This window comes from Coloeus monedula (genome assembly GCF_965178545.1).
Source record: "Coloeus monedula genome assembly, chromosome: Z".
Lineage (NCBI taxonomy): Eukaryota > Metazoa > Chordata > Aves > Passeriformes > Corvidae > Coloeus > Coloeus monedula.
In genome coordinates, this window is record NC_138822.1 from 50,257,409 (window position 1) to 50,283,672 (window position 26,264).

Genomic DNA, 26,264 nt, shown 5'->3' on the forward strand with positions numbered 1-26,264 from the left:
CTATCCAGCACAAAAAAATCAGAGCTGCATCATGTCAAAACTAAAATAACTATTTCCATATAATTGTAATAACAACAGAAAAATAGGGACTTATAGAGATTTTGTGTTTGGCCTAAGTAAATGCTTTGTAATAGCACTGTGCTCAAAAATGTCTTCTATTGTGAAATATTGACTTACTTGTCAATAGCTATGACATAGCACAGACAAACTCAGAGCATGTTGCCAAGTCAGATACCTTGTATGACACCTGTCTGTCAATTTAACAGAAAGACACTGTTGCTCTGAAGGGAAACAGAGGTGCCTAAGCTGAGCATAGACGTGGATTTCTCATTTAGTTGATATTAGCTAGAAAGTCCCTGTTAACTGAACATTTTTAGTCACCTGAGAGCAATTAAGAGACCAGTACAGTGTTTTCACCAATAAATAAAAACTCTTAAGTTAAATTACAAAGGATAAACATAAGATCAAGTTATCTAGCTTATTTATCAAACATTGAAGGTTTTTACTTGCATGGTCATGCTTTCAGATGAAAGATGGAAGCATAAAACACAACTTTAATTCGAAAAATAACTATTACATCCAAAACACAAATGACATTTTTGATATAACTGGGTTATTACTTTCTAAGGCAGGTTTGCAAAACAGCACTTTTGTACTCTGACACCCAGACTTCAGGCCCCCCCTTAATAATCTAATACAGACTTAATTTACCCAAGTTAAATGGCATAGGGGGAAAAAAAGGAAACTATTACCTAAAAACCACTTCCTGTTTTGTTTTGGTTTTTTTCCTAAATTGTACAACAGTCTCAATAGGCAAGCAGCGGAAGTTTCAGCACATTATTCGGTTGGGAGAAGAAATGAAAAGGTCCTTAATGTATGTTAAAAAGCTACATTACCAAAAAAGTAAAATTGATTCAGTAATGATTCAAAGACTTGGCCAAAACTCTGAGGAATAGTACCAAGCAGGTAAGCAAACCACAGTTTTTTTCCCTGAGTATATACTTACCAAGTTTTATGTACTTTCAGTAGTTTCACTCCCCTTATGTCCATCTTGAGTATTTATAAAAGCTCTGCAGTATCCTCAGCAGCTCTTTGACAAAACTCATTGTACAACAGTCTAACAAACCCCTAATGGATACAGTGAGTCTGTTCCTTGGGTAACATTAACAAAACACGTACACAGTCGTTATAGTTATCAACGCTCACTTGCCAGGTACACACCAAGCAAAACGTAAAAGAAGATTTGTTGTCTTTGCTACAAATAGTAAACAATACAGGACTGTAACTGTGCCAGGTAAAATTTCATTTCTCACTGTTTATTACTACAAGGGTTTGTGCAAGTCACTAGAATTTTGTATTTCTATTTTGAAAGGATTCTCATATGACATAATAGGATTTTAAAATTCCTGATCTTTTTCTCAAGATACAGACTTTATACTTACAGCTTGAGATTATGAATAAGAGTCGAAGGCCTTGTAAGTGAGACAAGCTGCACAAGAAAAACAGGTTAAAGAAAATATGGTGTGGAAAGAAACCTTAGTTACTAATGCTGACCTACAGAAGTTACCAGGAAAAGTAGTAACATCCTGTTTTCTGATGGATATATTTGCTAGAACTGCATTTCTTTGCATAATTGCTCTTTGCCAAGCATTATTAAGATGAAAGTAAATTTTTAAAACAACAAATAAATTAACTCATTGGTTGATTTGTGGCCACTAACATGCTAGTACTGCTTTGTATTTACCCAAATGTTCAGCCTTCTTTTGTTTGGGTGGGGGTTTTTTGTTGGTATGTTTGAGGTTTTTTGTTTTATTTTGTAAACTAAGAAACAGGAAAAAACCTCCCTGAAGTTTGAAAGCTCATTGTGTAGATACATGCCAGATAAATTAAAGACAACCTGCTTTTAAATTTCTACTTACAAACAGGAACAGTGATAAACGGACAGGTGTGCTTCCAGTCTGAAAAGGCCTCCACAACACCATTAACCAATAATACTCTACACAAAGAGATGTTAAAGTAATAACTGAAGATCTTGAACTTCTAATCTGTTTGTATAATTTATTCTTTAAAATAGGCATTCAAATGCCATTTGAAGAAAACAAGTGATGCAGTATCCATTAGTGCCCTTAGAAAGTTATTCTGATGATTAAGCCAGCTAAGTCTGAAAAACATGCCCCTCCATTTCCTTACAGTTCACAAGCACTTTCTCATCCCTCCCTCTCCCCTTAACTCCCCCCCCCACTCCCCTTCCCAAAGAACATCTTCTCTACCTCCTTGCTTTTGAAAAGGCATGATACAGGAAGAAGTACAAATAAGCATCTGGAAGGTGTGCATGTTGGGGGGAGATCACACATCACTAGCCTCTTACTATTATTTTCATTATGAATAACTCCAAGTAAAGATATATAACACACTGACTTAAAATAAATTAACTGAAGCTTTGTAGTAATTTTCACTATTTTACAATCAATCACCTTGGCATTTTTGCTATGGATGCATTCCATATGTTTTGGGTTTTTTAAAAATTAGTAAATATTTTGTTGTTCTTGTCTATGTATCTAGCTTCTGTAGGATGATCTAACTGGTACAGCTCAAATCTCAGAGACACAAAGATACTAGAGTGACAGAGGATGCAGAACTTGGGAGAAGTTCCCCAAACTACTACGCATAGTCCTCAAGATACTTGCACTAGTATGCTGCTTTTAAGGATGAAACTGATGTTATAATTGTGTGCAACTTTTACCTTTTGGCTGGTATTTCAAACAAACAAAACAATCACCCTCAAGGTGTGTCAAGCTGCCCAGTTCTCAGTCTTAAGTGCTTTTCCTTTCGTGCTGTCTCTGTTCTTCCTGCAATTCTGCACTGTAAAGCAGGCATGTGAAATCCTGGGGACAACAGGGATAGGAGCCAAAAGTTGGACAACAAAATAGAAAGAACAAGCCAAGCAGCCCTTTCATGCTGCGTTCACCTCTTTACACAGTAATGGTGAAAAACAGCCAGTCAAAGAGAACTAGGTTCTTCTTGCTTTGGAGTCCTTTTATACTTTATGTTCCCACAAGTTTCGTTAATAGAGGAGCCTGCACTTTATGTCCCTGCTCTGTGTTGTCCAGGTCTTCACAGTAGCCCAGCACAGTCTTGAGACATTTCTCTTACCTACCTCTTGCTTCCTCTTCCTCCTCAAGATATCTGCACTTCTCTCTCCATTGAACACATGTGGCAAGGAAAAATGATCCACTTAATATTAAATTCTGTACTGGTAAAAATACTATCCACTTACAGCAGATGTTATCAATGTGAAATAAAATCTTGTCGCTGCAAGATGGCACAGCAGTGAAGTTACACTTTTTTCCCCATTGTGAACACTTCAATTTGGCCATCACGTTACCTGGCAATATTTGCTTATCCATAGTGAATGAACACTTTCAAGTACAAAGACCTAGCTCTGGAGAATTTGTCTGGGAGGGAGGAAAGGGAAGAAATGAGATTATTTGTAAGAAAACGTATTTGAAAACAGTATCAGCAATTGTGGTACAGATCAGAGGCATACTGTCACCAAGCTCTCTTACATTATATTAGTTAGTTACCTGCTTGCCAACAGGTAAGGAAGGCAAATGAAATACACACACAAAATACTTCCCTCTGGTTCCCAAACTTCTGACTTAAACAGAAACCCTAAGGGAAGCCTAAAAAAAAAGTGTTTTGACCATAGTGTTTCTCATGCCAAAACAATCACAAGGCACGGAGTACTTCTCCTGATAACTTGAAAAGTCCTGAATAACAAATGTGAATTATGATACTTGTGCTGCCTCACTATGAAAAGAATGCTGCTGCCACACACAGTAAGAATCTCAATAAATATAAGCACGAAGACTCAAGTGTTTCTCACGTCAATCAAAACCATTTACCCAGCTGAGACTGGAAAACACAAGTTCCTTTACTCAAGATCAACTACAGATTTTTCAGCTAACACAACAAGCAATTTTTTGTAATGCACATGACAAAGCCATAAGGAAAATAGCAGGGGCAACTATTGTAACTCTTTGTATCAGGAAGGACTACAGGTTCCTCCAAGACCTAAACAAGCCACAGACAGCACAGTAAATTACAAGGTTTAGCTCCTGATAGATTTCAGATCAGATGCTTTCAAGTTTAAGCCTGGAAAAAAAATGCATTTCCAGAACATCCTATGCTACTCTCAGCATCTGGTGTCTTATTCTACTCTTCTGACAGGCAAACTTAGTTAATCAGTTATTTCTCTTGGTGAATACTTAGTTCCTTAGACCGCAAGGTAAATACATATTCAGAAGTAACATCCTGGCTCCAACTGTTACTATGGAGAAACAAGACAAACCACTAGAATTTCCTAATATATAAATCCACTACTTTTACTGGTACTGCCATTTTCAGTACATGCTTCCCTTTTAAAACACAGACCTAGTCTCATTTAACATAGTGGAACTTGTTCCATGCCCTCATTGCAGCAATTTGGAGATACAAACCACTGACTAGTACAACAGCTTCATTTTCTCTCAAGAACTACTGTGGCAAATGACCACAAAACAGGCATTAGACAAATTCTGAAAAGACAAAAATAGCCCAGACTAGCACACTGCCTTTTACAAAAGAGGTACAATGAGAGATTTTTTTGACTTTGAGAGGAGATGCACTGTTTTCTTTAGTTCTATGGAGACATTTCCCCTATCCCATTACACTGAACTCCTAAGAAGCTTTGCAGACATTTTTGAAAAAGACATTGTAGTATCTTTGAAATTTAAAATTGATTTACAACTTGTAAATATCTTCATACTGATGCTTACAAACTTTGTGGTGAACGTTCTGTCTGCACACTACAGAACTGCTGTGAAACTCCATTATCATGACAATTTAAGCTGTAAAATTCACTGGAAGCCTCTCGCCACAGGAAAAAAAGGCGTTTTCTGCCTTCACACTTTTCTTAATTCTGTCTGGTTTTGTTCGTTCGTTTTGAGTTATTTACTAACATCATAGTATTTCATGTGTATAATTCTTTCCAGTGAAAGATCTGTTAGTGAGTCATTAGAGTTTTGCTGGAGGGTACAATCGAATCTGCATGTGTAATCGACTTAAGTAAATAAACTCAAATGAAAGAAGCAACTACTTAGACTAAATTGTCAAACAGCTGCATGGTGACAATTCAATCTACCATATAAAGTTTCTCTGTTTTGAACAAGGTCGTTTTTCCTTCTCTGTGTGTGGGTGGAGTGGGAGACACTTTCCTTGTATCTGCTAACAAAGATTTGCTCTGTATATTTGGAAACAAAAACCTGAAAACCGCACACCAATTCCTTTTCCTGGGATAACAATTTTTATCTAAAAGTTAAGATTAAGGTGCAAGAAGTATGCACTTAGATAAAAGTTGCAGTTGCTATTGAACATGTTCTTCTTTCTCAAATAAAGGAAAAGGACTGTTAAAGAGGGTGTCAAAATTTAAATCTGTAGCTTTGTTTTCATTAGCAACTTCTGAAAACAGCACAAGATGTAATTACTAAATTAAGCATTTAAGTACAGCCTCAAATCCTCTCCCAATTCAAAACATTTCCCTCATTTTTCCTACCCTTCACAAAAAATACGGAGAATTCTACATTTTGAGTTTCAAGGTGTATCCGAATATTTTAACCTTTCCCTCTGCACTTTACAGCAAGTCAAAAAATAAACTTAGTAAAATGATCATGCTCTCCTTAGCTTTCTTCTTCAGTGCTCAGGTTGAGAGGGGAAAAAAAAAAAGGGAAGCCAAGAAATTAGAAACTCATTCATTCTACCATCAAGCTTCATTAAATCTTGCTTAACAGTTTAAGGTGATGATATTCTAGCTTTTCACCCAGCTCATGTGCAGGACAATAGTGCTGTATAGTACAGCCAGTGGAAGTGAACGTGGTCCTGGACTTGCAATTGCCTCAGGTCAGCATTTTGGCCTGATCAGAGAACATCCAGGAATCACCACATCTGCTGCTCCATTTGTTCTGGGCTGTGACTTACAGTCAGCTTGTAGGATGAACATTACAGACTGCATCTAGGAGGTATGAAAGTGGAAGGGAGAACAAACAAAGATCTGCGCTTAATTTGTTAAAAAATATCTACTGCATTTGTCAAAAGACTGGAAAACAGAACTAAAATAACCAAAATTTCCTCATCACCATTCCTCATTGCAGTAACTAGATGAGCATCATGCAGTCAGTAACAGCACCTTCACCGGCAAGCTGCACTTGCTTCCTAAGCAGATTTGATCTCCCCTTTTTCTCCAGAGACACAAGGAGTGATGGCTCACATGCGAGATTCAGGACGCAAGCCAGATATGGTTGTGGTCCTTTCACACAGAATAATCAGTCACTGCCCCAAAGCCCTCTTTGTCTGCCACTCAGACACAGATCATTTGGTTTAAGGTATTCGTTATTCAGTCTCTTCCTCAAACAAACTCCCCCTCTCTCCCAGACATGCAGCCCAAACTGTGCTTGTGAATCACTATCCACAGCTAGGTAATTAATGAAGCCTATCGTATTCTCATCAGTAGATTTATCCCCAACTCATTCATGGAACTTCCCATGGAAATAGATCAAATTGCTGCGCCTTAAAAATGAAATATTCAACATCAATTTCTCTAGAAAACACCTGTCACAATATGCATAAGCACTTTAGAAGCACCAATGCAAATATCCTTTTGAATTAGTGCACTTCTAAAAATAAATTCCTTTCTTAAACCATTGCATCTTGAAGGATTTTGTGCACCTACACTACAAAAATCAGCTCAAACTGATTTCTTTCATGTTTTTTAACTGGTGACAATGAGCTGTCTACACTGTATCAAACAACACCTTGGATTCTCCAGAAAATGCACTACCAAGACTCTTGAAAGCCACAAAGACACCGGCAAGTCTTTAGTCATTTATTTATCTATGTACTGAAAGACACATGGATATATTTCAATCTAAGGGTCAAAATTAAAACAAAAAAAATATATATCCCTAGGAAGAATAACAGGCACAGAGGTTCACCTAAATACTGTGCTACCCATTCAGTTTGCTCATCCTTAACCCTCCGGCCTTTCTGCACTGGGAAGCTGCCCTCATTCTTTTCTCCAGGCCCTTGTTGCTAGGGCTGCAGCTGCACAGCTCATTGCTGTTGAAGCACATGTCTCTAGAGGGGGACACAAAGGGTTTCATTATCTGCTCCTCCGAGCAGCCAGATAAGAGCATTCCCTCCCCTCCCCCCACCAGAAAGCAGGCAGGCAAGCCCTCACCAGACCTGACCACTAACATGTGAAGAGCTGCAGAAGGCACAGTGGCCTAGCTCAGCTACCTGTCACCACCAGCTTGCTCCCTTCCAGGGACACTCTGCAGAAGCTGCTCATTTATGATCCAGTCTTGACTCACGACTTGATGGGGAGCTCACACTGCAGTTGAACTTAAGAACTATGGAGATGAGCCCTGTATTTTTAAAACTAGTCTCCAATTAGAGCTCTGTTTAAGACATGTGGCCTTCTCCAGGACATACAGATTGAGAACAGAAAATAGAAGACGACTCAATGACCAAATCAGCATACTGTGCTGTGGTCCAAAGCACTGTTCATTAACACTGAACCACCTTCTCATGGTCTACTTTAAATCTTTACGGGCATTAAGAGCTGGATTCATTCTGTGAACACATTTATGTAGTTGTGGCACTTGTGAAGGAGAGGGATAGAGGCAGTGTTTCCATTCAGAAAATGTAGCTAAATAAATAAAATTTGAAATATTTAAAAATCAATTATTTCTTGGACTGGTTTTGGTACCTCCTTGCTTGTAAATGCCAGAATATTGTCAGCAATTTCCTAAAAATAAGTTGTTTAGCATTTCTCGTGTCAGAAGAAGGAAAACAAGTAAAATTAATTGTTTTCATTTTGGACTTTACTTTGGCAGAAAATTCACTGCTGAAGAGCAGAAAATTATTAGAGAAGAGAAAGACATTAACTCTTCATGAGAATTCTGAGTATCAACACACAATTAATAAAATATGTTTTTGGGGCTATGTACAAATAAGTTGTTTACAATGGAAACAGAATATTTCATGTGCATCTTACACATATTCCTTAATGAAGTGATTATCAGTTCTACATTAATAGCACAAGCAGAGACTAACTAGAGTACAAAAGCATTCCCACATAGGGTGTCAGACTATCACACAGCTAAAGGTGGAAAGGAAATCACAGTTTATCTAAGCCTTAACTAAAGGCCAGACTAGTTTTTCACTTAATGTGATCAATTTAGCAGTCCTGTACCTGAAGGTCTGTCTCTTTACAATAGTGGACAGTGGAAGAAACATCTAGGATCTGTGCCAGCGCTGAGGAAACCAAGTCTCCATAGCGGGCAACATGAATTCCATTGTTTCCTGCCCGTAAGATTACCAGAGCATGGTGGCAAGGCTGTGTACTTACTGCACTCCTGAATAGTCAAGGGATGATGACTTCCAGATACAGGCTGGTACCTGTCCCATGATCTGAAAATTGTGACCTAGGACTGGAAGGGCCACAGGCAGAAGCATGCTGTTTTAACTCTGGGTAACAAAGGACAGCCCAGTCTAATTCACGGTAACTTTCTGAGAAACAGGTTACATCTTCCCTCATGTGTTTCCCCTTGGAACTTCTACTGAGGTCTTCAAGCCTCATATGATTATTTCTGAAGGTCACAAAGAAAAGCAGAGTTGAGCAAACCTAACTTCTTCAATGAAATAAAAGTTCACATTTTGAAAGAAGCAGCATATTTACAAGTTAACTGTCTCAGTTCCATGTAAAGCATTTAATGCTGAAGAACACAACTGATATTATTCAAGGACCCTAGCTGAAATACTACTAGTGCAACAAAAGGTTTATTTTTTTTTCTTAACCTGCAGTTGTGGCCTTTCTTCCGTCATGTGAATATATCATAAATATTTAAAGCAGGAACAAAATAAGATCAAGAAACGATACAGGTACCATTGTTTACTTGTAATACTATGTATTTCGGTATTTGATTCTACCTGCTCTTTTATCTAGCCTTATCTCCTATCTCTCTCTCTCCCCCTTCTATTGCATAGCTCTGTAATTGGGATGATAGAACAACTACTAGAAAGAACTTCAATTTCCATGTTAAAGACATATCAACCAGTGTCCAAGGGGAAAAAAAACACCATCACAAACCACACATGTATTTTACATTAGGCAGCCCACAAGGCAGAAGTAACCAGAAAGATAAAGAGGGATAAGAGTCAGAGGAACAGCAGAATAATACACAGTAGTGCAGAAATAACTGCAGTTCTTGAACATGCAAAGTAGTGAATAATGCTGACATCTGTCAAAAGAGAGTGAATCTTCTTTTTTTGTCACTAGTACACCCATTTTTGAACATTTGAAAATAACTAGCAGGTGTGTATATTTTTATATAACTAGATAGATACCTCAAGGCATTCCAACTGCTCTAGTGAGATGTGCACAAAGTTATCACTCTCAAAAAAATGCTGATTTGACTTGCTTTGTAATACACAGATATCCCAGACAGCTCAGAATTTAGACAGTGCTGGTAACACCAGTAATAACAGTCAGTGCACAGTGCTCATCAACTTCGACTAATACTGCACTGCTATTTTGATGGAAAAAGACATGGTGCTTAGGATTTTTGCAAAAATTCAGAAAACAATAGTCTAAAATACATTCTTTCACTTCTTGATGAATATCCTATTTTACCGTAATATCAAAAATGCAGCTTATCAAAAATCAAGTCCTCTTTAAGTGTATAAATACTAATAGAACAAAAATGAGATAGTGAAAACTCTTTTAGAAGCTTTTCTGAGAAGTTACTACTCCTAATTTGTCAAGTGATGGACTCTTCTTCCTTTTGTAAATGCATGTTATTAGTATCTGTGTTATGGAACACAGCCTCAGAGTATCATTGGTTTCTGCAAAACAAGCTATTATTTCTGGATGTATGTGAATCTCACTTCTAGAGGATTCTCAGCTATATTAAAAAAAAAAAAAAAAAAAAAAAAAGGCAGTGAAACAAACAAAAAACCACTTCCACACTTGAGCTCAACTTGACATACCAAATTAGCAAGAGCTGCAGTGCTACTCTATTGTAAAGCTTCCGGTAAGTAAATGCTACGTGACTTCTTTAAACACATATGGAAATGAAAGTATATCAACCTCTAGAGACTGGAACAAGCACATGCCTTTTTAACAGTTTGTTTTGGGACACATAAGAGAGATTTTTCTGCAACAAAACCTTACGCTTCGGAATTGGATGTCTACAAGGGGTTACTAGTCACAGCAAACCAATATATAAGCTAACAAGGAGCATTCAAGAGTCTCCAATACTACCTTAAAGATCCCTTTCAACCCAAACCATTCTGTGATTTATAACACATACCAACTCCCTTCCCTGTAAATGCACTACAGCCAGTATTTGCAGAGCTATCAACTTTTTCCTGGGCTTTTAAAACAGAAATAGTTACAGTCTTTCTCCTGTACCACCCCACAAAGGACTTCATAATGTAACATCATCCATCAGCCTTCAAATCCTGGGTCCAACTAACAGAATCACCACAGTGGTACCAACCACTACAGCTATTTTGAGATACAAGCAGCAGAAAGGAAGAGGCAGAAAGGTAACAGGAAGGGTTAGTGCTATATTGGGGGTAACAGGAAAAGCTGGTGTTCTGATGGTGGAAAGATATGAAGAGGAGAAGTAAGGCAGAACATAGCAGAGTAAAAGAAACTACACTTTTGAAACAGGTCTGAAGTTTACATATGATATAAAATAACTAGGTGGGAGATTTCTGTGGCTTTAAACAAAAAAACCTAAATAAGGAAAAGTAAAAGCACAACAGATAACCTACTACATTAAAAAGATTTTCTGAAATATATCTAAATATTCACAGGCAAAGATAGTTGCAGGAGATATTGAGGAGCTAGATGGAGAGCAAAAGAAAGACGGCATGGAAACAAAGGAACTGTTATATTTATAAGAGAGCGCTTGTTGGCAAAGCCATTCTCTAAACTGGGTTAATCTGAAGGTAAATAAAATTTTGACAGCAAGTCACATTTTTCTTCCATAGCAATTCTGTCAACAATGAGAAATTTCAGCAAACTTCAATGACTTTGTTTTCATTACAACAAATAAATCAAGTAGTAACATCTACATACAAACTAGTCTGGGGATCTGCACTTTAAAATCAGTGTTGACTACAGATTCATGTCACTGTGTGGCTTTTCACTTACTTGTTAAGTCACAGTCCATTAAAAGGCAGGAAATTCAATGCAGCAGTCTCTTGTAGCTTCTCAAGTTAGGGCCCTTATGTTAGAAGCATCTCAAAACTCAGATGGAAAGTTAGGTTGCTAGATTCTCAGAAGCGCCAAGTAAATATGCAGCAGTCTCCACTCAACGCCTGACAGATTTTTTGAGATGCAGGTGCTACTCAACTACAGATTTAGCTTGCTACTTCACAAATCAAACAATTCTTCTGGCACTCCTGCCTCACAGTAATTAGTTACAATGCTTCTCTGTGCCTCCCATCCCTCTTCTGCCTAAGGTAATTTTTATATATATATATGTATGTATATATATACTGTAGCAAGTAACTATCACCCATGTAGTCTTCTTTAAGAGAAGGTATTTCACATTTCCTCCTTACCACAGTAAAAGCATCTTTCTGACGATAGTAGCACTAACTTGAATAGATTACTCTTAAAAAGGGAGCTAGGGTAGCCTTACTATTCTTATTTTTTAATTCACTCATATTAACTAAAAAGCAAACAAAAGCCCACTGAAGCCACTGAAGCTCCCCACCATTTTCCTGCTTGAGATAATTCAGAAGTAGCATTCCTCTTCCACCTGTCAGTGATGTTACAGCTTGAGCCCACCCACTCTTACAGATCTTCCAACTGTGCACCAAGGAGTGAATGTGCCCAGGATGTACAAATGCAGTGCAGCCTCCGAATCTGATTCACACTTAAGGCCCAACATGACTGACAAAGTAACTGCTGACAAATACTTGAAATGAAGTCTAATAAACCAGCCCCAAACGGAAGGTCAGTCATGCATAATACAGCCAGAGAGAGGCAGACCTATTACGCAACAGGAATAATGGAAATACTGGCCTACTTACCCTTCCTCCCCAATTTACTCAGTAACAGAAAACATTCCTGGTAGGATTAATAACTGGGACTGAAGAAAAACTAGAAGGATTAAAGACTGATATACATTTCAATGCAGAGAAAGACTTAAAGACAAGACGTGCTTCTTTTGAATTGCCTTGGTCAAAAGAAATCAAATTCTTGAAAAATCTACAGCCACTAGTTCATGCTTAAGGAGGCAGGAGCAGCAAGATAGTGCTTCCACTCATTGTATTTTAAAAAGAAAATTACATAACTGACTGATGTCTTGTGGTAAGCCTAATATGATCTGAATGAAGCATAGTCCAAGAAAAATGGATCAGTCTCTCCTGGAGACAAGGTAGCGTCCAAACAGCCCACCCAAACAGTTCTGGACATGAACAGGTATGCAAACTAGGTGTCTGTGAAATGATAGAAAGGAAGCAAGAAGTCTGTAAAATCTGCACGTCCAAAGCAAAATGTTACTAAAATTTTTAAGACGGTATTCTGAATCTATGTGCCAAAACTCTGAACAAGTGCATATTGGAACACATCACTCCTTCAAGAGACATAGCTTAAAGTGCTTTTCCTAATAAGGGAGTACACAGTAAGCTGCATATAATGTTAAAAACAAGGCTAGAATATAAGACTTCAGTGTGCTGTAGTGACTGCTGGTCTGAAAGACAGACTGCAAGACTATTTATTGTGGCAAAGATGAACTTGAAAGTTAAATTCTGCCATTAGCACAAGTCTGTTCATTACTTGCTCTTTTCTTCTTTATACTAGATCATTCATATAGGAGAGAATAGGATTCTTTTCTTTCCTTTGAAGAAAATGGACAGCTGCAAGATTAGAAGCACCCCCCAGAATTTAGGAACATTTAGATACATTAATGGAACAAACAGGATCTCCTGTGCTTGTGTTCACTTTCAGCCAGTTCTTAGACTCCACAGGAGCTTTTTTCTGCCTCTGAGCTCCCTAACTTACTAGGTTTTAAGTATTTCAAGTAACAATGTTGCAGAACAGGAGCCCTTAATTATTTCACACCTATAACAATCTAATTGTTAATTGTAACACGCATGCATTGCCTGGCAGCTTTACTGAATGGACAGCACTGCACATACAAATCTGAAATACAGAAGACAAACAGTGAGCACTAAACGTAGCAAGGACTATTAACACTCAGCCCAGGCTCTCCCAGGAAACAGGATGCCAATGTTCAAGTACACGCAGGATATCTGTGCTTGGCATTCTCTCTGCACATAGTACTTTGTCCCAAACATTAAGTATTACATGGACTTTGGGCATTTTCTGTGGAGATGTTATTATTCAAGTTGGAAAAAGCTAGAATTATACTCTTACACTTCTTGGGCTTTGTGCCTTAACTACAAATGACAAAAAAAGATGGTTTTTCCTGCATAAAATCACATATTTTAAAAACAATGATTGCAAAGTACTGTGTAAGAGGAAAGGAAACAGGTTTTTCAGGAAGTCTTATTTCACACTGTACATAAGATTAGCCAATTAAAAGAAAAATTGAAGCATACAACTTCCTAAAGGGAAAAAAAAGTCTTATAGAAGAGAACTACCCAATCTGTTAAATAAAGTGGATTCTTTAGCTAATTAGAAGTCTAATTATAAAACCCCCAAAATTAAAGATCTCTGTATATTCACTATATCTAATTACAGAAACGGGACATCACATGCAGGAGTATTTCCTAGCATAATTCTTTTGTGGGCCTTGTGCTTTCCTTCTCCTCCCCATTACACCACAGAGAGGCACAAACCAGTTTAAGTATCTAATTTAGACATCAACCAATATTCCCAACACACTTTTCTATCCTTTTTTTTGTTTACTATTCTCTTCATACAGACAGGTATAATGAAATTCTGTTTCCATGACTGCAATTCTCTTATTGACAGACTTTGATTCCTAGCTTTCCTCTGTTTTATGGTTTCCAGTGCCACAAAGCTTCAGAGAATTTGTGCTTCATGTTCCACGTACTGTGAAAAGTGAGAGCAAAAGCTGGACCATGGACTTTCACATTAATACAGTTCAGCTGAATCAGCTGCGTTCTACCTCAAAATGCCAACAAAATGTTTCAGGGAAATAAACCAAACTGTTGCTGAACACTTATGTGGGAAGCTGAATCAGTCACATAATCCAGCTGCACCCCAGTGATTTGACCTAAATTTAACAATGGAGGAACTGGAGGACAGTCAGATACAAATACAGGTGGCAAAAGAGTCAGCAGTAACAAAATGTGTTGCACAAATGGGCATCTGAAACAGAATAACAAAAGGACAGTTTTCTACGTGTGTTACTTTAGTTACTCTACAGGATTAGTATGATGATACAAACACAGAAGTTAAAGGCAGTTAAGCTACACCGAAAACCAAAAGTTCTTCATGAAATAAAATGTTGAAATCCAACATCTTACTTTTTTTTTTCCTTCTGCCCTTAACTAAAGATTTAATTTAGTTAAAGAACTAAATTTCAATTACATATATGAACTAAAATTTCTCTTTATGGCATTGCTCCAAATTCATGAATCAATTACTAAACTGAAAATTAGAATTGTATAGAATTAATGAAAGTGTGGTGGGTGAAGTCTAAACATTTCCTTACACAGGAAACTAAACCCATTAAAATCCTGCACAGAAAAGCCAACCCATGAACCAAATTTTAAAGTCATATACTACAAAAGCAAGGAAATATAAAAGACATAATTGAGATTTTGAAGATACATGGGTTTTCCTATGGTGGCACCAAGATGTGCACACAACATTTGAACAGTCCACCAACATTTTAGGGTACGACTTCTGGACGCAAAGAGTAATGCAGGAGTGTTGCACCAGCTTTTAGTGCTAGACACGAATGGAACAGTGGCTTCCTTGCCAAACTCAAGTAATTTACAGGCTTGACACTACTTTCACAAGCGAGCATTTTTTTCCATCTTTTCCCCCATCCCAATATTCTAGAACTTTAGTGAAGTAGCAATACTAGAATGGAAAAGTCGAGAAAAACATTTTTGTATTTTTTTCAGATTTTTCTGAGTTTGCTCTGAACAGTTGGAAAGTGTATGTTTAAGAGTATTGTGAGGCCGGATGAGGAACATACTAACTATGAAGAAGAGCCACAAGCCTAAATGCTTGTACTTCACATGACTGGAAGTACATCCACGAAGCACATGGTCAGAGTCATGAGACAAAAAACCCTGGCACATGAACAAAGATGCAAGTCCACCCACACAACTGCAGTGAGGCAGGGAAAGGAAAAGTTGCAGGGTTCCAGGCAAAGAGGCAGCAGGAAATGGCCCTAGAGAACTGTGCATCACTCTCCTACAATCTTTCAATTTTTGAACCCCAAAAACTTAAGATAAATGAAGAAAAATACCAGGATCTAAGGCTTTTTTCTTCTTCTTTTTTTTTTTTTTTTTTTTTTTTTAAAAATCTGGAATAGGTCGTATCACAAGGTGTTATGGAGATTTTACTCTCGCCAACTTCATAGCTGCCAGCAAGGCAAGTCAGGAAGGCTGTACTTCCGGATCTATGATTGAAGCTTCCTGCAGACACTCCTGGAGCTCATACAGAAAGGCCAGCCAACAGGTTGGGAACACCCATTGCACTTTACTTGCTTCTGGCACAAGAATGAAGTACACATATTTTTGCACTGTGGAGTTCTCTTTGCTTCCTGTCTACTCCTGCACCAGTGGGGATCACCACTCACTGAACCACTGCTCCAGAAGTCCTGTTTCTTTCCCACTTGTCTTGCCGCACCAATTCTCATCCATGCCTGTGGCCCTCCTGCTGCTGCTTACAGTACAACCCTTACTTACAATATAGCACTTACTTAACTCTGCTATTAAGTACTGCTCTTCTTTTCATCTGAGTCGTCTTCTTCAAATAGACATAATTGTCATCTTTTACCTGCCCTTATCACCCCTACACATGCTTACCCAACTGCCTGCCTTCCTTTCTTCCCCCTTCCATCCACCCTCAGAGAATGGGCTTTTTCTGGTTGTCAATTTTTATGGGGTTGGCAGTTTAAAAAATTATTTTAGAATTACATGATTGGGCTACTATTTCTTTCTCTCTCCCTTTTCCTGACAGAGTCCAAAGGAAGGAGATTCCCCATCTGCACAGCCCATTCTCATTCTGCAATGAAATATTTTTTTCACGGGGTGGGCATATAAAATATCTGGGGATGCTCCTGAGTCCCGGCAGCAAGCCAGAGAAGGAACTGCAGGGTCAGCAACAGAGACTGCAGCTCTTGTTCCCAGTGTGGGATGCCATTCACACTTCAGTTTCTTATACACAATACAACCACCTTTCCGCCACATGCTTCTCCAGGGTAAATTCATGTACAGACTCTTTCTTCCCCAGACTCTTTGGCTGAAACATTTTACGAGTAGCAGTGAAATCAGAGCTAAAAAGATCAGGTGATAATGGAGAAGGAAGTGCACATCATGAAGGGTAAGCCCAAACATGTCTGGTATCGTCATTTGTACTGAAAACATTTCAGAGTTGTCAAAGAAACATGGGAGAAGGGAGACAGAAAGAATGAAATAGAAAATGTAGTTTTAACCAGTATTTTAAAATGTAATATGTAATTTTACCAGTATCTAAACAAAATTCAACGTACTTTGAGTATTTTTAGGGTAAAGCCTCAATTTTTACTACTACTTGAACTACATACAACATGAATGGTGATCAGAAGCACAGAGTAAGATAAAATAGAATGATACTTAGTTCCTGAGAAAGAAACTGAGAACCAAGCCTGCCAACCCTATATGGAGATTTTTTGCAATGCGTTCCACAAGTTACATCTCTTTCTGAGGAAAAAGCACGTGTAGGAGATTTTTATGTACATTTCCTAAGGTACTGATACCCTACAGAATCCTTTTCCACAGTTCACTCAGATTTTTAGACAGTAAATTATGAAAACAGTAAAGAAAAATATTAAAGGAGAATCTACAAGCTTCTAAAATCAAAATTGCTATGCAGAACTGAGCTGATAAGAAATCACCAATAGTTTCACGATTTAACTGTTCCATCAGTATTCGTGTAATCCACAGCAATTAAACCTACATAAATGTGCTACAATCATTATCTATGACTGAAGCCAAATAGGAATAGATCTATCTGAGAATTCTGGTGGAGGCAAATTCAGGTGATTAAAACCACTAGCCATTCCTACACATTATTTAACACCACACCAAAGCACATGTACTTGAAGGGAAAATGAGAAAGTAGTGAAGTAAAGCTGGATGTGTCCTCAAAATAAGAGCGAATCAGGACAAACAACGGCCTACTATATGGAATTGCAAATTAAATTATTAATGCCATGGAAGTTATTACACAAAGAACACCAAAAGAATTTTGTCATCTTTTATGAGAATTAGGTATTGGAGATCTGTTTAGAAGCCTTAGTTGAAACAAAGGAAGTGAAATGTGAAATGGATGTAATTAGCAAATCCATCAAGAATTTTGCTTGTTAAGGAAATTGGGAAAAGAAATTGAAGTGTGTGTGGCTGCACGTACCATGAATACCAGAGTCTGTTGGGGCAACAAGACAGTGCTGTCAAAAATAACTTCTTATATTTATTGAGCATTACAAAGTACCTGGACCTCCTATCATATTAGATATGAACATTAATATATTTTTCTTATAAGCAGAGAGAATACTTGAATATCATCAGTCTGTTGGGCTTATCAGGGGCTGCTTAGAGTTCACAAGAGAGGCCATGAAACCAGATTCAATCTTAGTAAGGTTAAAATGTATATCATGCTTTGATGATTTTAGTACCACAACGAATATTTATAGATTGGTCATCCATATTAGCATCAACATTTAAAGCGAAAAGTAAACTGAAAGTATTGCCTACCTGAATTTCCCAACTTCTGTTACTTTCTTTAAGCAGCAAGTTATTCAGTGAAGATATCCCCAATTCTAGAGAGTGAGGAAAAAGAGAAAAAAACAGCATAAGTTACTACCTGTTGCAGCACCTAATGCAAATTATTCACAGTGAAGAGCAGTGTAACTTCATGGTTCCATGAAGAAAGCAGCTACCAAGAGGGAGAGTCAGGAGTTCCTCCAAGGCTTCTCCTTTGCAAAGCACCAACCACAGATGTCAGAATGACTGAGCTACTTCCACTTGCGAATGATCTCAAGGATTATGGACTACCTTGTTCACAGCAGTGTTGAAAGAAACTTTCACTGACTTGTGCACTCTCAGGTCCTCTTAATTCTTATATCCCAATATGTTTAGACAGTGTTTAAAATATATAAATGATTTTTATATATACTCATATGTATGACATAGTTAAACGAAGCAAATAAGAAGCATGGGTACAAAAGCAGCACCTATTTAGTTTTGGCTGATTCCTTTGCTCGGGTCAGACTTTTATATTAGCAGGGGCATGTGAGAATTGTATGTATACACCAACATTATTTTTGCAAAATTAGCTAGGTAATCTTTCTTAGTGATCAGATTTCAAATGACTGGTAACACCAGGTAGTTCAGGGAATAACTGTTTTGTACTACTTCCCAACAAAAATGTGTAACTTGGCAGTTAAATGTCATGAAGTGTGTGAGGTTTAGGAAACAAGTTTGTTATTGAATTATGTCCGTGACATCTGTTACCAAGTACAGCAGTTCTCAGTAAAAGGAAGGATGGATTACAAATACTGCAGGCAGTAACAGAAAGGAAACACATTGGTAAGAGCTGGCTCTGAGTGACAAGAAGAATCACTGCTACTTGAAGCAGCAGCAGAATATCTAACGCTGTTAAACCTCTATTCAAACCCAAACAAATCAGAACACCCCGGTATTCACAGAGCATCCACCTGCAATGACAGTCATGACAGCATTGATATATCAGAAATGAGCTTCAAAACAGACAGAAGACATGAGGAAAGCTGAAAATACCAAACAACCTAGTTCACACTTCAAATGCACATATGAAAATAAGGTAAATGCAGTAGTAAATGACATTTTGTACATTTCCTACGTTGGGGCAATGTTTTACAGATTTTATTAATAACCAAAACATCAAAACCAGAGCAAAACAAACCCACAAACAAAAAGCCCCACCTCCCTACTACACTTGAGACCCCCAATGTCTTAGGCTTCATGCTATAGGGAGAGGCATCTGCTTGCTGACTTTTACTGGGGGCTTGTTTATCGTATCTTAGCCTTTCGTTGCTCACAAACTAGGGAACCAAGTCTTCTCTGACATAAGACAGACCTAAAAAGTAAAATTAAGGTGTTTTTATCTTTACTCATGTAGTTTTCACAAAAGATTGTCAAAAAAATTATGGACAAACAAAGAGCTAAGGCAGATGAGAGCAGGTAAAACAGACTATAAATGCAGAAAAATGGTAAATGAAAAGAAAAATGTTGTGAAGGAAAAAGGGAACGGGGGAAATTTGTCTGCATAGACATGTCAAGAGCTATGACGGCCCAATATGAAAGCAAATAAAATCCTTAAAGAGAGCAAGGCAAGCATGTATTTTTAGAGCAGATGTCAATTTTGTAACTTTCAACTGTCAATGCAAGTTAGTTACCTTCTAATTAAAGACTCTGCGGAGAACAGCTGATATATAGACAAGAGAAACAACTAATTTAGCTGCAGTTAAACAGACCTACTCACTCAAATGCAATGCCACTGAAAGCAAAGTGGAGAAAGATTCATAATAGCAAATTTCACAAAACTGCATTATGAGAAATTACCAAAGGGTACACATTAATAGCACACATAACATCCTAAGCATGTAGCGACCAATTCTGTATAAACAACTTAAATATGTAATAACATCTATACATATGAGGTAACAGTAGATATAAGAATATCTGTATTTACAATCTCTAAGCCAAATGTCTTCCTCCACCCCTCTCCTTAAAGAAAAATAGACTTCAAGACTTTCCTGAACTTTGGCATTAGAAATCTAGGGCCATGCTGTAAGAGCAGCAGGACAGAACAATGAAAGCCACCCTTGTACAGTAACATTTTAAAAAGCCAGTCACAAATGAGATGATCTGGACCATTGGCCTTAAGTCATCGTGTCACAGCTATCTGGAATCCCAGATGAATGAAGCCTGTAGACTAAACCTACATCATAATGGACAATTTAATTAACAAAATCATTTCTATAAATGGTAGACTTTTGGCTTGAAAGGCTATTAAATGACAGCAGAGTGGAAAGAGTAACTGTTTGCAGGTACTGCCAAGGCACACTACTAAACAAGCTGTGCCAACTTTCTGTTAACTCTGGACAGGTTACTGCAGACTTGTCCACACCACATTCATTAAAAAAGCCAGTTTTAACAAACATTTGTTTAAGTGGTATCATTTGTGTGAGAATTTGAAGCTTTATGCTTGTCTGAAGCCTTGTTTTCAACCCTGTACTTCTAAATAATAATTACCTTACTGATTTAACCAGTTACAAGAAATCACTAGTGTTGCCACATTACCAGGTGATTTCATTGTCATCCTGATATTATCTGCTCAGATGATTTCTTATTTTACTTAGTACCACCTTACAAGTCACATTAGCCTTTTATGAGGCGTTCACTATAAAACCTGTGCATGAAAATAAAGATGACAAAATACAAATCAACAGGGTAAATGAGATATGGGTTCCCTTAGAAAAGTGAAGCATATGTATTAGTACAGTGTTTCTACTGAAGAGAGACACATTATTTTAGAGAATCTAAATGCCAAAGAAGCATATTTTAGTGGAACAGCTACAAAAGCATCATAAGCATGAAGAGACTTCAGAAAATTAATATTGTTATTCCTAAGTCTCAAATTCAGAGAGTAAAATCATTAGTGTAGCTCCGTAACATTTTCCAAGCTGCCTTCTAATTACACAAAAACAGGTTGAAATTTGATACAGAACTTGAAAACACTACACATGTACAGCGTAAGCTTTAAAAATGTATTTCTACCATAAAGAAGAATATTTTCTAAGCCAAAGAGGCCATGAGTTTACAATATACAAACAGTTAAATGCCTGCAAACATTCAGTCCTGTCCACTAGAAGAAAAAAAGAAACAGTGAACTTCAGCAGTTTCACTGGCTTATCCACTAGAATAACTACAGTTTGTATTGGGTTTCACTGTCTTCATTAGAACATCTAACTTCTTCATTCTTTTGAAAGCATTAAAAACAGAAATGGAAAAAAATACCAATGATTAATCTTGCACCTGCTAAGTCATTTTCATCTCTGTAGACATATACCATATATACACACACAGATTTACAATCCTCTCTCTATTCTAGTCAAAGGCAAAGTCACATACATACAGAAAATTAGAGTGAGTCAGTAGAGCATATCTTATTATTTCACTATGAAGCTTGTAACTGGTACAGCAATTCATTTCACAGAACCATAATGAATGGAGTCAATAAATGTCAGTGAGTTCAGAGCTGTGCTTATCTGGCACCAAAAGAGCCATAAGGTATACAACATTAAATGTAAGTAGAAAAAAACCATGAAGGTTCATTTTAGTTCCTCCCATTCCCATCAGAGGGATATAGATCTCAAAATTAGAGTTCCTTAGAGGACAAACTAGAGATGAAGTTTACACTTAAGATACATCTTTAGGAGAAAGATACTTCTATTCACCGACTTAGCCTACAAGAGGACTTGGGGCAGCGGCCTACTTAAACTTACCTCCAAGTGCCTTTTCCTCACCTCAAACATTGTTCTCATGAGATCCTTAGATGATAGCAACATCAAGACATTTCAATACTTTACAATGTTTGCATTTACCTTGGTTGGCCTCCAGAAATCTCCTCAAGTCAGAAAAAAAAGGCAAATAATTCTCTCAGAAACTAGTAGGAGTTAGACACCCAGAAGACTAGTGTCCAGGTCATGTTTATCTGTATTGGCATCAGGCCTTCCTATTTCTTCCCCTTCTAATGAAATTCCTTGGCTCATCAATGACACACGTGTCTACCTTAGAAGATGAACACATAACACTGCATGAACACACTAGGTAGAAGACTGAAAGATAACCTGGGATCAGAAGCAGGAAGTGCAGAAATTCAGCTACATGAAGGGTGAAATCTTGTATTTCACTTTAATTAGACACACTGAATTTTTAGTATGGAGAAAACTCAGTATGTATAACAAAGTCTGAAAGGCTAAGCCTTTCTAAAGTGAAGGGAAAAGTATCTGTGTACTAATATTTCCTTCTCAGATTATTTTACTACCATAAAGGCTTTTCTTTTTTTCTAAGGAGTTGGGAGGAAGGTGCACTTAGTACCATGCTTTTCAGAAGCAGGTACTGTGTTTTCATATCTGCAAATAGAGACTTTGAAAACCTGACACGAATAACTCCACTGATCCATCAGATAAAGGATATAGTTTACTCAGCTTTTTCTTCAAAATCTAGTATCAATAATCCCATAGCTGTCTGCTTTAAACCACCCAAGTGACTGACAATCAACCCGTGTGCTACTACAGATCCTGTACATAACAGAAATAGACAGGTTAAGGGAATAATGCAACCAAAAAAAATCCCACCCAAAACTACAACAGTTCACTGTCTGAAGTCCTACTGATCCTCAAGTTTTGTCTTTTAAAGAACTAAAAAGGGAGATAGTGGAGTGGACAGTAAACATCTCCCTCCTCAAAAAGCAAAAAAAGACCTACCAAGTCACTAGGTGTACAAATGACTACACTGCATACACAGCTATGTTCAGCCCTTGCAAAAACAGCCTTGAAACAACAGCTTGTTTTCCTAAGGCAAAGACTGTCAAAGTCATCACTTCCCATACTTGCACCCTCAAAAGGAGGCCTGGCATTCTGAAGGAAAAATATCACAGTAATAAGCATTATTACTATGATAGATTGCGTACAAGTGAATAGCACTGTAAAAACAAAACACACCAAGTAATGTGAATGCACACACAGATGGCTCAGATCTTCAGATGACCTCCCAAGTCCAGAACAGTCTGAATGTTCACGTCACACCAGGCTAATAACTCTGCTTTGCTGGCAGCAAATGCAGCTCTGATGAACCTCCTGACTCATTTCAACCCTGATGCAGCAAGAGCATCTCAATTCCCCATCCTTCTTGGTGGTTTTGCTATAAGGTTTATCCATGCAATGAAAGAATTAAGAAGCCTGCTCTCTCAGGCCATCTAACACAAGTCATAATGACTGCATTTTGAACCCATATTAATGCCTATAATTCTCAATAGCAGTGGGTCAGTGTTTTTAAACTAGTAAGTTATTGCAAGTCATTAAAATTTCATAGAATCATAAAATATGCTGAATTGAAAGAGAACCACAAGGATGATCAAGTCCAACACCTGGCCCTGCACAGGACAGCCCGAAGAGTCACATCATGTGCCCAACAGCACTGTCCAAACACTTCTGGACTCTGTCAGGCTTGGTGCTGTGACCTCTTCATCCAAGTCTCCAGTTTTTTCAAGCTTCTTTAGACTACAGTAATAAAGAGACAAGAAAAATCAGCTTGAACTTCTCTTTTGTCCACTTTTCCTACAAATTCACAGGCATTTTTTAAGTTTGTACGTTGTCAGCACCGAGAGCAATTAAGAACCAGTTTCAGAAAGGAACACAGTTCTTCTTTATTAAAAAAAATAAATTAAACTAGCTTTGATGATACTTCAGAACTAATTCTGTGTCTGAGACAACAACTGCAAGTACAAAATAATCCAAATAAGCTTATCCAAAATCAAGAACCTTAAACATTTACAATGATAGGACATGCACTATCAGTAATAAGTATCCTTGGTAGTGTAACACACTGAGTTTTAAGTCTATCCATAAGTTCTTAGAGAGGGAACAAAGAAATTTTGAAGTTTCTTTGCTAGTTTACAAGATTATCACAGGCCATTTTCTGAACAGAAAGAAGATTCCACAATTACCCCCATGTCTGATTATTTCAGTAGATTCGTTTCAGAATCACAAAAAAAAAAAAGAAAGATTAAAAATCAGACAATAGGGGCTTTTAATGCCATCATATTACTTTGCTTTTAATTAAGCAAAGAACATGCAGTCAAAGAACATGCATGTCAAAGAACAAGCAGTGCTAGTGCCGCTGAGCATATGTAATATTAACAGATTCTGTTAATGCAGATTCCAACTTTAGCCTTCCTCCCACATGCACAAACGCACATTACCATGGTGATTTGCAAAATTTGCTGCCTGGGACTTCAGAACAGTACAACATTTGAAATACCCTCAGCATCTTTGAATAGATGCAAACACAAATTAAGATACATTTAAAAAGACAATAAGTCACATACAGTTTGATAAAGTTGTCTGTACAGAAGAACTCTGACAAAAATATCTTAATATGATCTCAACCAGTAGAAACAAAGCAACAAAGCTTTCAGATCACACTTTCTGTCCTTGAAAAAAAAATAACAAAGTTTAAGAACTTGAAAAAAAGATGGCATATATACAGTATAAAAAGCATAATCTAGAATCACCCATTACCTCTGTAAATATTTGAGTACCTATTTGTGGAAGTGTCATTTTCAGAACAACATATTTTCTTTAATGGCATTCTTAACTGGCGTACTATTTCACTAAAATGCACACTTGTTTGGACTATCACAGGTCTGTGCCTGCTGTGAGTTTCTCCCAAATGTCATCATTCTTCATTAAGTTTCCTTTTATTTATTACTATTTTCAACTGCAATAAATAATAATTTTTAAAATCTTAAGAAATAAGAATCATCTTACTGTGAATACACACATATCCTGACAACACTGAGGACAAAGGACTGGGAGCAAAGGTAACAACTGTGCCCCAACCAAGTAACAAATATGCTAAAAAACAAATCCACCGCAACCTCCAGTATTTGTATTTTCCTGTATATACACTGATAATGCTCATACTTTGGTTTGTAAGCAGCTCTGGATACAACTAACTGCAATTCTCCTGAAGAAATACAAAGAACAAGACTCCACTGTAACTGCTACCTGCCATCACCCTCGCAATGCATTCTTGCAGAGATGCAGCTAACTTGCTTTGCAGACACAATTGTAATGAACTCAGGATCTCAAATGAAAGCTTCACCACTAACTTGATCACAGCCAGGGTTTGACCTGTAACACTTAAGAGCTGAAAGGAGTCACCACTCCTGCTGACTTCCCAGGAAAGGCCTGAGCTAAGTGAAAGCACCACTTAATCGTGCATGGAGAGTAAAGGCACCAGTGCAGGGATTGACAGGTTATTCTACAGAAAAAGCTTACAGGAAGCTTGGAAGTGGTAGACCCTGGAGGATGGTCCACATGTTTCACAAGAGTGAAACTGACTACCGACATACTGCCCCCTCAAATTCACGTCAATGCAGTCTCAAGTCCAACTAATATTTCTGAAGAGTATCACAAGGCTTTGCCATTTACAAGACAGCTTAGAAGAAAACAAGGTACAATTATAAGAAATAACAGAGCTGAACACACCTAGATTTATCCTTCAAAAAAAAGTCCCTATTTCAACACTGAAATAAAGACTTGATTATGTAGCAAGCCCTGGCTGTACCAGTGACATGCTCCCACTGTGTGTACATCACCTAAATATTTGTGCAAGGTGAATTTTTGACAGGACAAAATCAACCAACCAAAAAGAAATAAAATAACGGAATGCATCAGAGCTTAGTTTTGTATTAGCTCTGCAAATTATTCCTCACATATGTTTAAGGACAAAAAAAACAATACCAAACTGATCATCAAGGAGTGCATGAAATACCAAAAATAACACAATTGGTGAAGACTACTCCCTGCTTCCTTCTTCCTCACCTTAAAAATTAGATGTTTTGTAAAACACACATTTTTAAGGCTTTCTTCTACTCCACTGTACACTGACTTTTTGAATATGTCAACATCAAAGAAAATGGGTAAACTCCTGTTTCTGAAATACTTACACATACTTTCAGCTGGGGGAAGCAGCTTCTGCTGTATCTCAGAATCTGTTTATACAGTTCAAGTGAACAGGACTACTCAACTTGAAACTACATTCTTACATCAATTTTAATTTTTTTGAACTCTATCAAGGCAGAACAAACCTTATAAAACTCAGCTTACTAGAAAAGAACTTCAGTGCAAAAAGATCAGGGCAAGATACCATTCACTTGAAGGGTT

The 26,264-nt window shown here is 37.5% G+C and overlaps 1 protein-coding gene across 1 annotated transcript in view; it reads right to left on the minus strand.

Moving 5' to 3' along the window:
• The window catches only part of CDC42SE2 (CDC42 small effector 2), an 80,926-nt gene that overhangs the window by 48,044 nt on the left and 6,618 nt on the right, over window positions 1-26,264 (minus strand). The window contains exon 3 of the mRNA XM_082301835.1: window positions 18,022-18,086. The gene's annotated coding sequence lies outside the window, so the exon portion shown is untranslated. The remainder of the gene's footprint in view (window positions 1-18,021; window positions 18,087-26,264) is intronic.